This window comes from Enhydra lutris, unplaced genomic scaffold (assembly GCF_002288905.1).
Source record: "Enhydra lutris kenyoni isolate GAN:26980312 unplaced genomic scaffold, ASM228890v2 scaffoldscaffold4, whole genome shotgun sequence".
Lineage (NCBI taxonomy): Eukaryota > Metazoa > Chordata > Mammalia > Carnivora > Mustelidae > Enhydra > Enhydra lutris.
Genome location: NW_019154088.1, coordinates 982,346 through 996,525, shown reverse-complemented (window position 1 = coordinate 996,525; position 14,180 = coordinate 982,346). Strand labels below are relative to the sequence as shown.

The 14,180-nt window shown below is 37.9% G+C and overlaps 1 pseudogene; it reads right to left on the bottom strand.

Annotated features, from left to right (window-relative positions):
- Positions 1-12,917: 12,917 nt before the first annotated feature.
- Positions 12,918-13,834, bottom strand: LOC111157995 (annotated as a pseudogene).
- Positions 13,835-14,180: the final 346 nt, after the last annotated feature.

Sequence of the window (14,180 nt, the reverse complement as noted above, 5' to 3'; positions counted from 1 at the left end):
AGAAAGACAGTCTCTTCAATAAATGGTGCTGGGAAATCTGGCAGCTATATGTAGAAGAATGAAACTCGACCATTCTCTTACACAGTACACAAAGATAAACTCAAAATGGATAAAAGACGTCAATGTGAGACAGGAATCCATCAGAATCCTAGAGGAGAAGATAGGCAGTAATCTTTTCGATATCAGCCACAGCAACTTCTTTCAAGATATGTCTCCAAAGGCAAAGGAAACAGAAGCGAAAATGAACTTTTGGGACTTCATCAAAAGCAAAAGCTTCTGCACAGCAAAGGAAACAGTCAAGAAAACAAAGAGGCAACCCACGGAATGGGAGAAGATATTTGCAAAGGACAGTACAGACAAAAGGTTGATATCCAGGATCTATAAAGAACTCCTCAAACAACACACACAAAACAGATAATCATATCAAAAAATGGGCAGAAGATATGAACAGACACTTCTCCAATGAAGACATACAAATGGCTATCAGACACATGAAAAAATGTTCATCATCACTAGCCATCAGGGAGATTCACATTAAAACCACAATGAGATACCACCTTACACCAGTTAGAATGGCCAAAATTAGTAAGACAGGAAACAATATGTGTTGGAGGAGATGTGGAGAAAGGGGAACCCTCTTACACTTTTGATGGAAATGCAAGTTGGTGCAGCCTCTTTGGAGAACAGTGTGGAGATTCCTCAAGAAATCAAAAACAGAACTTCCCTATGACCCTGCCATTGCACTCCTGGGTATTTACCCCAAAGATACAGATGTAGTGAAAAGAGGGGCCATCTGTACCCCAATGTTTATAGCAGCAATGGCCACGGTCGCCAAACTGTGGAAAGAACCAAGATGCCCTTCAACAGACGAATGGATAAGGAAGATGTGGTCCATATACACTATGGAGTTTTATGCCTCCACCAGAAAAGACGAATACCCAACTTTTGTAGCAACATGGACGGGACTGGAAGAGATTATGCTGAGTGAAATAAGTCAAGCAGAGAGAGTCAATTATCATATGGTTTCACTTATTTGTGTAGCATAACAAATAGCATGGAGGACATGGGGTGTTAGGAGAAGGGAGTTGGGGGAAATTGGAATGGGAGGTGAACAATGAGAGACTATGGACTCTGAAAAACAATCTGAAGGGTTTGAAGAGGTAGGGGGGTGGGAGGTTGGGGGAAGAAGGTGGTGGTTATTAGAGAGGACATGGATTGCATGGAGCACTGGATGTGGTACAAAAAAATGAATACTGTTATGCTGGAAATAAATTTAAAAAAATGTTTAAAAATGTATATATTTTTTCTTTTTTATATTTTTTCTTTATTCATTTTCTTTTTTTCAATTGTTTCTTTTTTTTTTCTTTCTGAACCTCTTTTTATTCCTTTTCTCCCCCCTCACGATTTAGGATCTCATCTGATTTGGTTAAAGCATATTTTAATGGGGTTGTTGCCACCCTCTTAGTATTTTACTTGCTCCTTCATATACTCTTATCTGGACAAAATGACAAGGTGGAAAAATTCACCACAAAAAAAAAAAAAAAAAAACAAGAGGCAGTACCAAAGGCTAGGGACCTAATCAATACAGACATGGGTAATATGTATGATCTAGAGTTCAGAATGACGATTCTCAAGGTTCTAGCCGGGCTCAAAAAAGGCATGGAAGATATTAGAGAAACCCTCTCGGGAGATATAAAAGCCCTTTCTGGAGAAATAAAAGAACTAAAATCTAACCAAGTTGAAATCAAAAATCTATTAATGAGGTGTAATCAAAAATGGAGGTTCTCAATGCTAGGATAAATGAGGCAGAAGAAAAAATTAGCGATATAGAAGATCAAATGACAGAGATTAAGAAGCTGAGCAAAACAGGGACAAACAGCTACTGGATCATGAGGGGAGAATTTGAGAGATAAGTGAAACCATAAGATGAAACAACATTAGAATAATAGGGATTCCAGAAGAAGAAGAAAGTGAGAGGGGAGCAGAAGGTATATTGGAGAGAATTATTGGAGAGAATTTCCCCAATATGGCAAAGGGAACAAACATCAAAATCCAGGAGGTTCAGAGAACCCCCCTCAAAATCAGTAAGAATAGGTCCACAGCCAGTCACTGAATAGTAAAATTTACAAGTCTTAGTGACAAAGAGAAAATCCTGAAAGCAGCCTGGGAAAAGAAGTCTGTAACATACAATGGTAAAAACATTAGACTGGCAGCAAACTTATCCACAGAGACCTGGCAGGCCAGAAAGAGCTGGCATGGTATATTCAGAGCACTAAATGAGAAAAACATGCGGCCAAGAATACTATATCCAGCTAGGCTATCATTGAAAATAGAAGGAGAGATTAAAAGCTTCCAGGACAAACAAAAACTGAAAGAATTTGCAAACACCAAACCAGCTCTACAGGAAATATTGGAAGGGGTCCTCTAAGCAAAGAGAGACCCTAAAAGTAGTAGATCAGAAAGGAACAGAGACAATATACAGTAACAGTCACCTTATAGGCAATACAATGGCACTAAATTCATATCTCTCAATAGTTACCGTGAATGTTAATGGGCTAAATGCCCCAATCAAAAGACACAGGGTATCAGAATGGATAAAAAAACAAAACCCATCTATATGTTGCCTACAAGAAACTCATTTTAGACTTGAAGACACCTCCAGATTTAAAGCAAGGGAGTGGAAAGAATTTACCATGCTAATAGACATCAGAAGAAAGCAGGAGTGGCAATCCTTATATCAGCTCAATTAGATTTTAAGCCAAAGAATATAATAAGAGATGAGGAAGGACACTATATCATACGCAAAGGATCTGTCCAACAAGAAAAACTAACAATTTTAAATATCTATGCCCCTAACGTGAGAGCAGCCAACTATATAAACCAATTAATAACAAAATCAAAAAAACACATCAACAATAATACAATAATAGTAGGGGACTTTAACACTCCCCTCACTGAAATGGACAGATCATCTAAGCAAAAGATCAACAAGGAAATCAAGGCCTTAAATGACACACTGGACCAGATGGACATCACATATATATTCAGAACATTTCATCCCAAAGCCACAGAATACACATTCTTCTCTAGTGCACATGGAACATTCTCCAGAATAGATCACATCCTCGGTCCTAAATCAGGTCTCAACCGGTATCAAAAGATTGGAATCATTCCCTGCATATTTTCAGACCACAATGCTCTGAAGCTAGAACTCAATCACAAGAGGAAATTTGGAAAGAACCCAAATACATGGAGACTAAACAGCATCCTTCTAAAGAATGAATGGGTCAACCAGGAAATTAAAGAAGAATTGAAAAAATTCATGGAAATAAATGATAATGAAAACACAACGGTTCAAAAGCTGTGGGACTCAACAAAGGCAGTCCTGAGAGGAAAATATATAGCGGTACAAGCCTTTCTCAAGAAACAAGAAAGGTCTCAGGTACACAACCTAACCCTACACTTAAAAGAGCTAGAGAAAGAATAAGAAAGAAACCCTAAAACCAGCAGGCGAAGAGAAGTCATAAAGATCAGAGCAGAAATCAATGAAATAGAAACCAAAAAAACAATAGAACAAATCAAGGAAACTAGGAGCTGGTTCTTTGAAAGAATTAATAAGATCGATAAACCCCTAGCCAGACTTATCAAAAAGAAAAGAGAAAGGACCCAAATAAATAAAATCATGAATGAAAGAGGAGAGATCACAACGAACACCAAAGAAATACAGACAATTATAAGAACATACTATGAGCAACTCTACACCAACAAATTTGACAATCTGGAAGAAATGGAAGCATTCCTAGAGACATATAAACTACCACAACTGAACCAGGAAGAAATAGAAAGCCTGAACAGACCTATAATGAGTAAGGAGATTGAAACAGTCATCAAAAATCTCCAAACAAACAAAAGCCCAGGACCAGACTGCTTCCCGGGGGTATTCTACCAAACATTTAAAGAAGACCTAATTCCTATTCTCCTGAAACTGTTCCGAAAAATAGAAATGGAAGGAAAACTTCCAAACTCACTTTATGAGGCCAGCATGACCTTGATCCCAAAAACAGACAAGGATCCCATCAAAAAAGAGAACTACAGGGGCACCTAGGTGGCTCGGTGTGTTAAAGCCTCTTCCTTCAGCTCAGGTCATGATCCCAGGGTCCTGGGATCGAGCCCCGCATTGGGCTCTCTGCTTAGTAAGAAGCCTGCTTCCTCCTCCCTCTCTGCCTGCTTGTGATCTCTGTCAGATAAATAAATACAATCTTTAAAAAAAGAGAGAGCTACAGACCAATATCCTAGATAAACACAGATGCGAAAATTCTCACCAAATACTACGCAATAGGATTCAACAGTACATTAAAAGGATTATTCATGACGACCAAGTGGGATTTATTCCAGGGCTGCAAGGTTGGTTCAACATCCGCAAATCAATCAGTGTGATACAACACATTAATAAAAGAAAGAACAGGAACCATATGATACTCTCAATAGATGCTGAAAAAGCATTTGACAAAGTACAGCAACCCTTCCTGATCAAGACTCTTCAAAGTGTAGGGATAGAGGCCACATACCTCAATATTATCAAAGCCATCTATGAAAAACCCACCGCAAATATCATCCTCAATGGAGAAAAACTGAAAGCTTTTCCACTAAGGTCAGGAATGTGACCTTGGCACATGGCAGGGATGTCCATTATCACCACTGCTATTCAACATAGTACTAGAAGTCCTAGCCTCAGCAATCAGACAACAAAAGGAAATTAAAGGCATCCACATCGGCAAAGAAGAAGTCAAACTATCACTCTTTGCAGATGATATGATACTATATGTGGAAAACCCAAAAGACTCCACTCCAAAACTGCTAGAACTTGTACAGGAATTCAGTAGTGTCAGGATATAAAATCAATGCACAGAAATCAGTTGCATTTCTCTACACCAACAACAAGACAGAAGAAACAGCAATTAAGGAGTCAATCCCATTTACAATTGCACCCAAAACTATAAGATACCTAGGAATAAACCTAACCAAAGAGACTAAGAATCTATACACAGAAAACTATAAAGTACTCATGAAAGAAATTGAGGAAGACACAAAGAAATGGAAAAATGTTCCATGCTCCTGGATTGGAAGAATAAATATTGTGAAAATGTCTATGCTACCTAAAGCAATCTACACATTTAATGCAATTCCTATCAAAGTACCATCCATTTTTTTCAAAGAAATGGAACAAATAATCCTAAAATTTATATGGAACCAGAAAAGACCTCGAATAGCCAAAGCAATATTGAAAAAGAAAGCCAAAGTTGGTGGCATCACAATTCCGGACTTCAAGCTCTATTACAAAGCTGTCATCATCAAGACAGCATGGTACTGGCACAAAAACAGACACATAGATCAATGGAACAGAATAGAGAGCCCAGAAATAGACCCTCAACTCTATGGTCAACTAATCTTCGACAAAGCAGGAAAGAATGTCCAATGGAAAAAAGACAGCCTCTTCAACAAATGGTGTTGGGAAAATTGGACAGCCACATGCAGAAAAATGAAATTGGATCATTTCCTTACACCACACACGAAAATAGACTCAAAATGGATGAAGGATCTCAATGTGAGAAAGGAATCCATCAAAATCCTTGAGGAGAACACAGGCAGCAACCTCTTCGACCTCAGCCACAGCAACATCTTCCTAGGAACATCGCCAAAGGCAAGGGAAGCAAGGGCAAAAATGAACTATTGGGATTTYATCAAGATCAAAAGCTTTTGCACAGCAAAGGAAACAGTBMACAAAACCAAAAGACAACTGACAGAATGGGAGAAGATATTTGCAAATGACATATCAGATAAAGGGCTAGTGTCCAAAATCTATAAAGAACTTAGCAAACTCAATACCCAAAGAACAAATAATCCAATCAAGAAATGGGCAGAAGACATGAACAGACATTTCTGCAAAGAAGACATCCAGATGGCCAACAGACACATGAAAAAGTGCTCCATATCACTCGGCATCAGGGAAATACAAATCAAAACCACAATGAGATATCACCTCACACCAGTCAGAATGGCTAAAATTAACAAGTCAGGAAATGACAGATGCTGGCAAGGATGCGGAGAAAGGGGAACCCTCCTACACTGTTGGTGGGAATGCAAGCTGGTGCAACCACTCTGGAAAACAGCATGGAGGTTCCTCAAAATGTTGAAAATAGAACTACCCAATGACCCAGCAATTGCACTACTGGGTATTTACCCTAAAGATACAAACATAGTGATCCGAAGGGGCACGTGGACCTGAAAGTTTATAGCCGCAATGTCCACAATAGCCAAACTATGGAAAGAACCTAGATGTCCATCAACAGATGAATGGATAAAGAAGATGTGGTATATATACACAATGGAATACTATGCAGCCATCAAAAGAAATGAAATCTTGCCATTTGCGACGATGTGGATGGAACTAGAGGGTATCATGCTTAGTGAAATAAGTCAATCGGAGAAAGACAACTATCACATGATCTCCCTGATATAAGGGAGAGGAGATGCAACATGGGGGGTTAAGCAGGTAGAAGAGTAAATGAAACAAGATGGGATTGGGAGGGAGACAAACCATAAGTGACTCTTAATCTCACAAAACAAACTGAGGGTTGATAGGGGGAGGGGGGTGGGGTTATGGACATTGGGGAGGGTATGTGCTATGGTGAGTGCTGTGAAGTGTGTAAACCTGGCGATTCACAGACCTGTACCCCTGGGGATAAAAATATATTATATGTTTATAAAAAATAAAATAAAATAAAAAAAACACTAAAAATGTGTTTTGAGGATGCATGTATCACCTAACATGCAGTTCTTGTGTCAAGGTTGGTTTCAATATGAATGGAGGAGTTCCTAAAGATTTTATTGTCATATGGCAGGGGTCCAGAGTCAAATGCTCTAATTCATCTTTCTGCCCTGCGTTTCACTAGGATCAAACAATTGTATAGCCTTTTATCAACCTTTGTTTCCCTTTTAACATAACATTTAATAATAATGGTAACATAAGCAGTCAATACTTACTGAGTTCTGACGTTATGTAGAAGTGCTTATGAGAGCTTTACAAGTATTATATTACATAGTTTTCTTGAGAACACTATGAGGTGTATATTATTATTGTCCTCACTGTATACACAAACGAGCGTCAAGAAGTTATGTTGCTTGCACCCTGGTGAGTGATGAGCTGGGCATGATGAAGCTGTCTGACTCCACAGTCCATATTTTTGCCCTATTCTCTCCTCTCTGCCTTACCCTTCCCAATTATCTGATCAGATGTTATCTTAGAATGCTCTTCACATTTTCCTGGTGTTTACTGAAAGACTTTATATAAAATTAGATACTTAGGTGATCTGTTGATGCCTGGTGGAACATCCAAATGGCAAGTTGTCTACCACATTTCCTGGCACATAATAGGCACTCAGCAAACAGTTGTTGAATTAATGAATGGATAATAAATTAACAATGAATTAATGGTGAATGAATATTAAAAGATAAAAAAAATCCCTAGGAGTTATTTATTAGAGAAACATCTCCCAGGAAATGTTTCTATAAATTAAAAGCAAGTGTTTTGGTGGCATGCTGATATCTCTCCAATAATAACTGCTTATTTCTAAGGTTCTTAAAGAGAGAAATTTGATAATGGGAACTTTGATTTTCTTACCACATTTGCCCATTCACATAATGTGTACTTTGGAGCTAGGTGACAACAAACATGTTACTTTCCATGTATTCTGTAAATATGAAGTCAGTTATCCTCCAATGATTTCATGAATAGGACTTGTCTTTGTCTCCTTTCAGTTATTTCAATACCCCTGAAGGGACACATGAACTGGAAAGAAGGAACAGACCTACCTCAAATATCTACGCTACCCAGAGCAAGAATACAAATGGAGCCCATGTAACATATGTCTAAAAGCTTTAAATCAATGTAACAAAATTTGAATAAGTTTAAATTTTCATACTCAGAGAACAATGTTCTCATGTTCTCATAATTATTACAAGACCAGTTTCAAATTTACAATTTTAGGCTCCTTCACTAGGTATAGGATGTAAGTGATGAATCACTGAACTCTACTCCTGAAAACAATATTGCACTGTATGTTAAAAAACTAGAATTTAATTAAAATTTAATTAAATAATTAATTAAATAAAATCCTCAAACTCTTTAAATTTCTACACCAGACATGACAGTGTGGAAAGAGCAAGCCCTGCCCCTCAATCCCCAGCCCACCTCTTCTCTTGGTTCTAAATCCCAACACAGGTGGTCTCTCATGTATGAATATGAACTCTGCCACCCAGATTTCCAGGATCTGACCCCTCAGTTTACACACAGTGCCTTCAGCCTAAAAGTTCCCATACAAGTGTAGGCATTGCTCTCAGAAATAAAGGAGAGGCTCAGGCAGGCCCTGGAAGTGGGTTCAAGGCATTTGAGAAGGGAAATCTGGAGATGATAGCAATCATGTACAGTCTGACAAACAGAAATTCTAATAGCTTATTGATAAAGAAAATTTTAATATAGATAATTGATAAAGCAAGATTGGAGGACTGAAATTGCCAAAGGCAATATACATAATTCTTGGTTTTCCTGAATATAATGTTACCAATCCCAGATAACAATAGGACAATTCAAATGATATCCCAAGACTCTAAATTTTTCTATAAAAGAAGAACATTAGAAAAAGGGATGCAGCACCCTACTGTCTGTCCATTCCAAAACTGCTAGAACTCATACAGGATTTCAATAAAGTGTCAGGATATAAAATCAATGCACAGAAATCAGTCACATTTCTATACACCAAGAATACAGAAGAAAGAAATTAAGGAATCAACCCCCCTTACAATTGTACCCAAAACCATAAGATACCTAGGAATAAACCTAACCAAAGAGGCAAAGAACCTCTACTCAGAAAACTATTAAGTACTCATGAAAGAAATTGAGGAAGACACAAAGAAATTGAAAAATGTTCCATCCTCATGGATTGGAAGAACAAATATTGTGAAAATGTCTATGCTACCTAAAGCAATCTATACATTTAACTCAATCCCTATAAAAATAGTATCAATTTTCTGCACAGAAATGGAATAAATAATCCTAAAATTTATGTGGAATCAGCTTTGTAGTAAAGCTTAAAATCAGGCAATGTGATGCCCCAGTTTTGTTTTTCTTTTTCAACATTTCCTTAGCAATTCAGGGTCGCTTCTGATTCCATACAAATTTTAGGATTGTTTGCTCCAGGTCTTTGAAAAATGCCAGTGGAATTTTGATCAGAATGGCACTGAAAATATAGATTGCTCTAGTCATTATAGACATTTTAACAATGTTTATTCTCCTGATCCATGAGCATGGAATGGTCTTCCATATTTTTGTGTCTTCTTCAATTTCTTTCACGAGTGTTCTGTAGTTCTTTGAGTACAGATCCTTCAATGGATGAATGGATAAGGAAGATGTGGTCCATATATACTATGGAGTATTAGACCTCCATCAGAAAATATGAATACCCAACTTTTGTAGCAACATGGACAGAACTGGAAGAGATTATGCTGAGTGAAATAAGTCAAGCAGAGACAGTCAATTATCATATGGTTTCACTTATTTATGGAGCATAAGGAATAACATGAAGGACATAGGGAGATGCAAAGGAGAAGGGAATTGGGGGAAATTGGTGGGGGAGATGAACCATGAGAGACTGTGGACTCTGAAAAACAGTATGAGGGTTTTGGAGGGGTGGGAGGTGGGAGGTTGGGTGAGCCTGGTGGTGGGTATTATGGAGGGCACGTATTGCATGGAGAACTGGGTGTGGTACATAAACAATGAATTCTGGAACACTGAAAAGAAATTTTAAAAATAAATAAAAATTTTTTAAAAATTTAAAAAATTTATATGGAATCAGAAAAGACCCCAGACAGCCAGAGGAATGTTGAAAAAGAAAACCAATCTTGGCAGCATCACAATTCCAGACTTCAGGCTCTATTACAAAGCTGTAATCATCAAAACAGTATGGTGTTGGCACAAAAACAGATACATAGATCAATGGAACAGAATAGAGAGCCCAGAAATGGACCATCAACTCTATAGCCAACTGATCTTCAACAAAACAGGAAAGAATGTCCAATGGAAAAAAGACAGTGGTGTTGGGAAACAAATGGTGTGGTGAAAATTGGACAGCCAGATGCAGAAGAATGACACTGGACCATTTCCTTACACCACACACAATAATAGACTCAAAATGGATGAAAGACCTCAATGTGAGAAAGGAATCCATCAAAATCTTGGGTGAGAACACAGGCAGGAACCTCTTCAACCTCAGCCACAGCAACTTCTTCCTAGGAACATCGCCAAAGGCAAGGGAAGCAAGGGCAAAAATGAACTATTGGGACTTCATCAAGATAAAAAGCTCTGCACAGCAAAGGAAAGAGTCAACAAAACCAAAAGACAACTCACAGAATGGGAGAAGATATTTGCAAATGACCTATCAGATAAAGGGCTAGTATCCAAAATTCATAAAGAACTTATCAAACTCAACACTTAAAGAACAAATACTCCAATCAAGAAATGGGCAGAAGACATGAACAGACATTTCTGCAAAGAAGACATCCAGATGGCCAACAGACACATGAAAAAAGTGCTCAGCATCACTCAGTGTCAGGGAAATGCAAATCAACACACAATGAGATACCACCTCACACCAGTCAGAATGGTTAAATTAACAAGTCAGGAAATGACAGATGCTGGCAAGAATGTAAAGAAAGGGGAACCCTCCTACAGTGTTGGTGGGAATGCAAGCTGGTGCAGCCACTCTGGAAAACAGTATGGAGGTTCCTTGAAAAGTTTAAAATAGAGCTATTCTACAACCCAGCAATCGCACTATTGGGTATTAACCCCAAAGACACAAATGTAGTGATCCAAAGGGGCAGATGCACCCAAATGTTTATAGCAGCAATGTCCGCAATAGCCAGACTATGGAAAGAACCTAGATGTCCATCAACAGATGAATGGATAAAGAAGATGTGAGATATAGATATAGATATAGATATGGATATAGATATAGATAGATATAGATATAGATATAGATAGATATTTATATCTATAGATAGATATAGATAAATATGGAATACTATGCAGCCATCAAAAAGATGAAATCCTGCCATTTGCAATGACGTGGATGGAACTAGAGGGTATTATGCTAGGTGAAATAAGTCAATCAGAGAAATACAATTATCAGATAATCTCTCTGGATATTGACTATAGGCAAAGGACCTCTGGAAATGTTTTAGAATAAAAGAGGAGAATGTGATCCATAGCAGGGATGGTAAGGAAAGTGTGATCCACACAGGGATGCCAACCCCCCCTCACTCATCTTAGTAAGAAATCATCCAAGCTCTTACAAGACCACAGGTATTGCAATATACCTAGTAAATCCTATTATTTGGTGGAATTTCAAATATTCTTTTCCTGAGTTATGTGTTTCAGCTAAGTAATTTTAAAAGCATCTCCATCACAACTGATTAGGAAATAGGTGAGAAAATATAAAAATATAGAAAAAAATAAAGTCCATCATTATATTATTTAGTGAACAGAATTAATCTTTCTTTAGATAAAAGAAGTTGTGAAGATCCTAACATCAGAAATAGATAACCTTAAATATAAATGTTTTTGTGCATGTTCTTAGTGATCTCTTATATCTGGAGATCTTCTGTAGATAAAATAGGAAAGATGCAATTAGTCCATCTAATTGAGGCAAAGACTTTCTAGAAAGAAAAATATTAGCTTAATCTTAATTATCCAAAATTTTAGCCTTGCTGTGTGATCATATTTTCTGAGTGAACTAATAAAAGTCACTAAAGAAATCTGAGATCGGGGCACCTGGATAGCTCACTTGGTTGACGGTCAGACTCGATTTTAGCTGAGGTTATGATCTCAGGGTCCTAAGGTTGAACCCTGCATTGGCCTCCAATCTAGGAAGGGAGTTTACCTAAGATTCTCTCTCTTGCTTTCCTCTGCCCCTCCCTCCACTTGCACTCTTCCTTCTGTCTAAAATAAATAAATAATTTTTTTAAAAAACTCCCAGTTCACTTGTAAAAGTGAAGAATAATATTACCTCTTTCTAAAAGTGCCTCCCAGACTTGGAATAACTACTTTAAACCATAGATCATGTCTTTTTTTCTCCCCCCTTTTTTCCTTTACAGGTCAGAGCTCTTAAATATTATGACCAGTTGAAGAGCCAGCTTATACACTTATCCCCTGCTGTAACTCCACTTAAAGAAATAGGATGCCTCTTCTAGAGAAACCCCCAGGAGAGAAAATTGGGAGTTTCCAACACTCAGAACTCTCAGGCTTCCTTGCCTTCACATGTAAACTTTACAAAGAGCATGCTCACTTACCTGAACTGAACTGAAGTGCATTTCTAAAATTTGGCACAATATATAACACAGTCCCTAGGTGAACATTAATAGGTAGGGTGGTTAGTGCTGTTTTTGGGCTTTCATCAGAAGAGACTCTGATGGACATCAGAAGGAGCCTCCTGACCTAGGAATTGTCACACCCAGATGAGGAAGACAAAAAAGGAGATGGGATACCTTCTTTCATTTGAAGAAAATTTAAAAGTGAAATGACATAAATCAAGGAAGACTACTTATAGACAAAGGGTAGAAGAGTTGATCTTTCAAGGTGTCCTCTTGAACCTACTACTCAATTTCTGGACCAATAAACTCCCCTTCTTAATATTTAACACCCAACAATGCCACCATGCCTCAATATCAATCAACAGCAATGCACTATAATTTTGATGCCGGTTTTTATGCCAAAGTCATGGAATTGGTTTCATGAATATATCCATGTATAGGATGAGTTAAGGATATCCCAAGAAAGTTACGCTATCTAAATCACCTCTTCCTGTTCATCCTTTAATATGGCAGAAGGATGCCACGTGCTTTTTTTCTCAGCTTCCTCATGGCTGTCTTCATTTCAGCATTTCTGAGTGTGTAGATGAGAGGGTTCAACATTGGAGTGATCACTGTGTAAAAGACGGAGAACACTTTATCCACAGAGAAGCTGCAGAAAGGCCTCAGGTAGATGAATACACATGGCACAAAGATCAGGCTGACCACTGTTAAGTGGGAGGCTCAGACTAAGAATGCCTTGCGCTGGCCCTGGCTGAAGTGAGTTCTGAGGGTGATCAGGATGATGGCATAAGAGAACAGTAAGACCAAGAAACAGACAAGAGGTAGCAGACTACTGTTTGAGACCATCAGCACCTCTACTACATATGTGTCCATGTACAATAGCTGATGACCTGTGGGACATCACAGTAGAAGTTGTCCAGTTCATTAGGGTCATAGGACAGCTGGATCATCAGTGCAACCTGTGTGATAGAGTGAATGAAGCCCCCACACCAACAGGCAAAAACCAACTGAAAGCACAGCTGGTGGTTCATGACTGTCAGGTAGTACAAAGGATTACATATGGCAACATACCTATCATAGGCCATGACTGTCAGCAGAAACATCTCTCTGGCTCCCAGAAAGAGCCAAGCATCCCTAAAAAGAGATGATCTTGCCTTGCTTTAGAAAATCTCCTAATATCTTGGGCATGGTAACAGAGCTCAGGCATTGGTCAATAAGGGACAGATGGCCCCAAAAATATTACATAGGAAATTGGAGCAGACAGGCATCAGTTCACAGTGTTACCATTATCAAGAGAATTCCCGGAAAAAGTCATGTAAAATAAAGAAAATATTAAGAAAAGAAAGAGTTGTAGCTCCCAGGAAGATGAAAAGTCCAGAAGAACAAATTCTGTCACCTTGGAATCATTTTTTTTTTCATCAAGTCAAGAATACCAAGTGACCTAGAGAAAAAAGAATCAAATTGGAACAAGAAAAATTCAACTAAGAAAAAATGCAATAAATAAATAAATGAATAAAATAAAAATAAAATATACTTATTATATATATTTATACATATATATGTGTATATATGAGTTAAAAGATACTGAGTTTATATGTTTATATCATATTACAAGATGAAAAACTTAAGTTCTGTGAAGTGGGAAATATACAGTTCCTGTATAAATAGAATGAGGAATACTTTGCATAGCTTTCAACTCCTCATTCCTATAATGTTTTCAAGTTGCATTTACAACAAACTAGGGAGGGAAGGAGGGA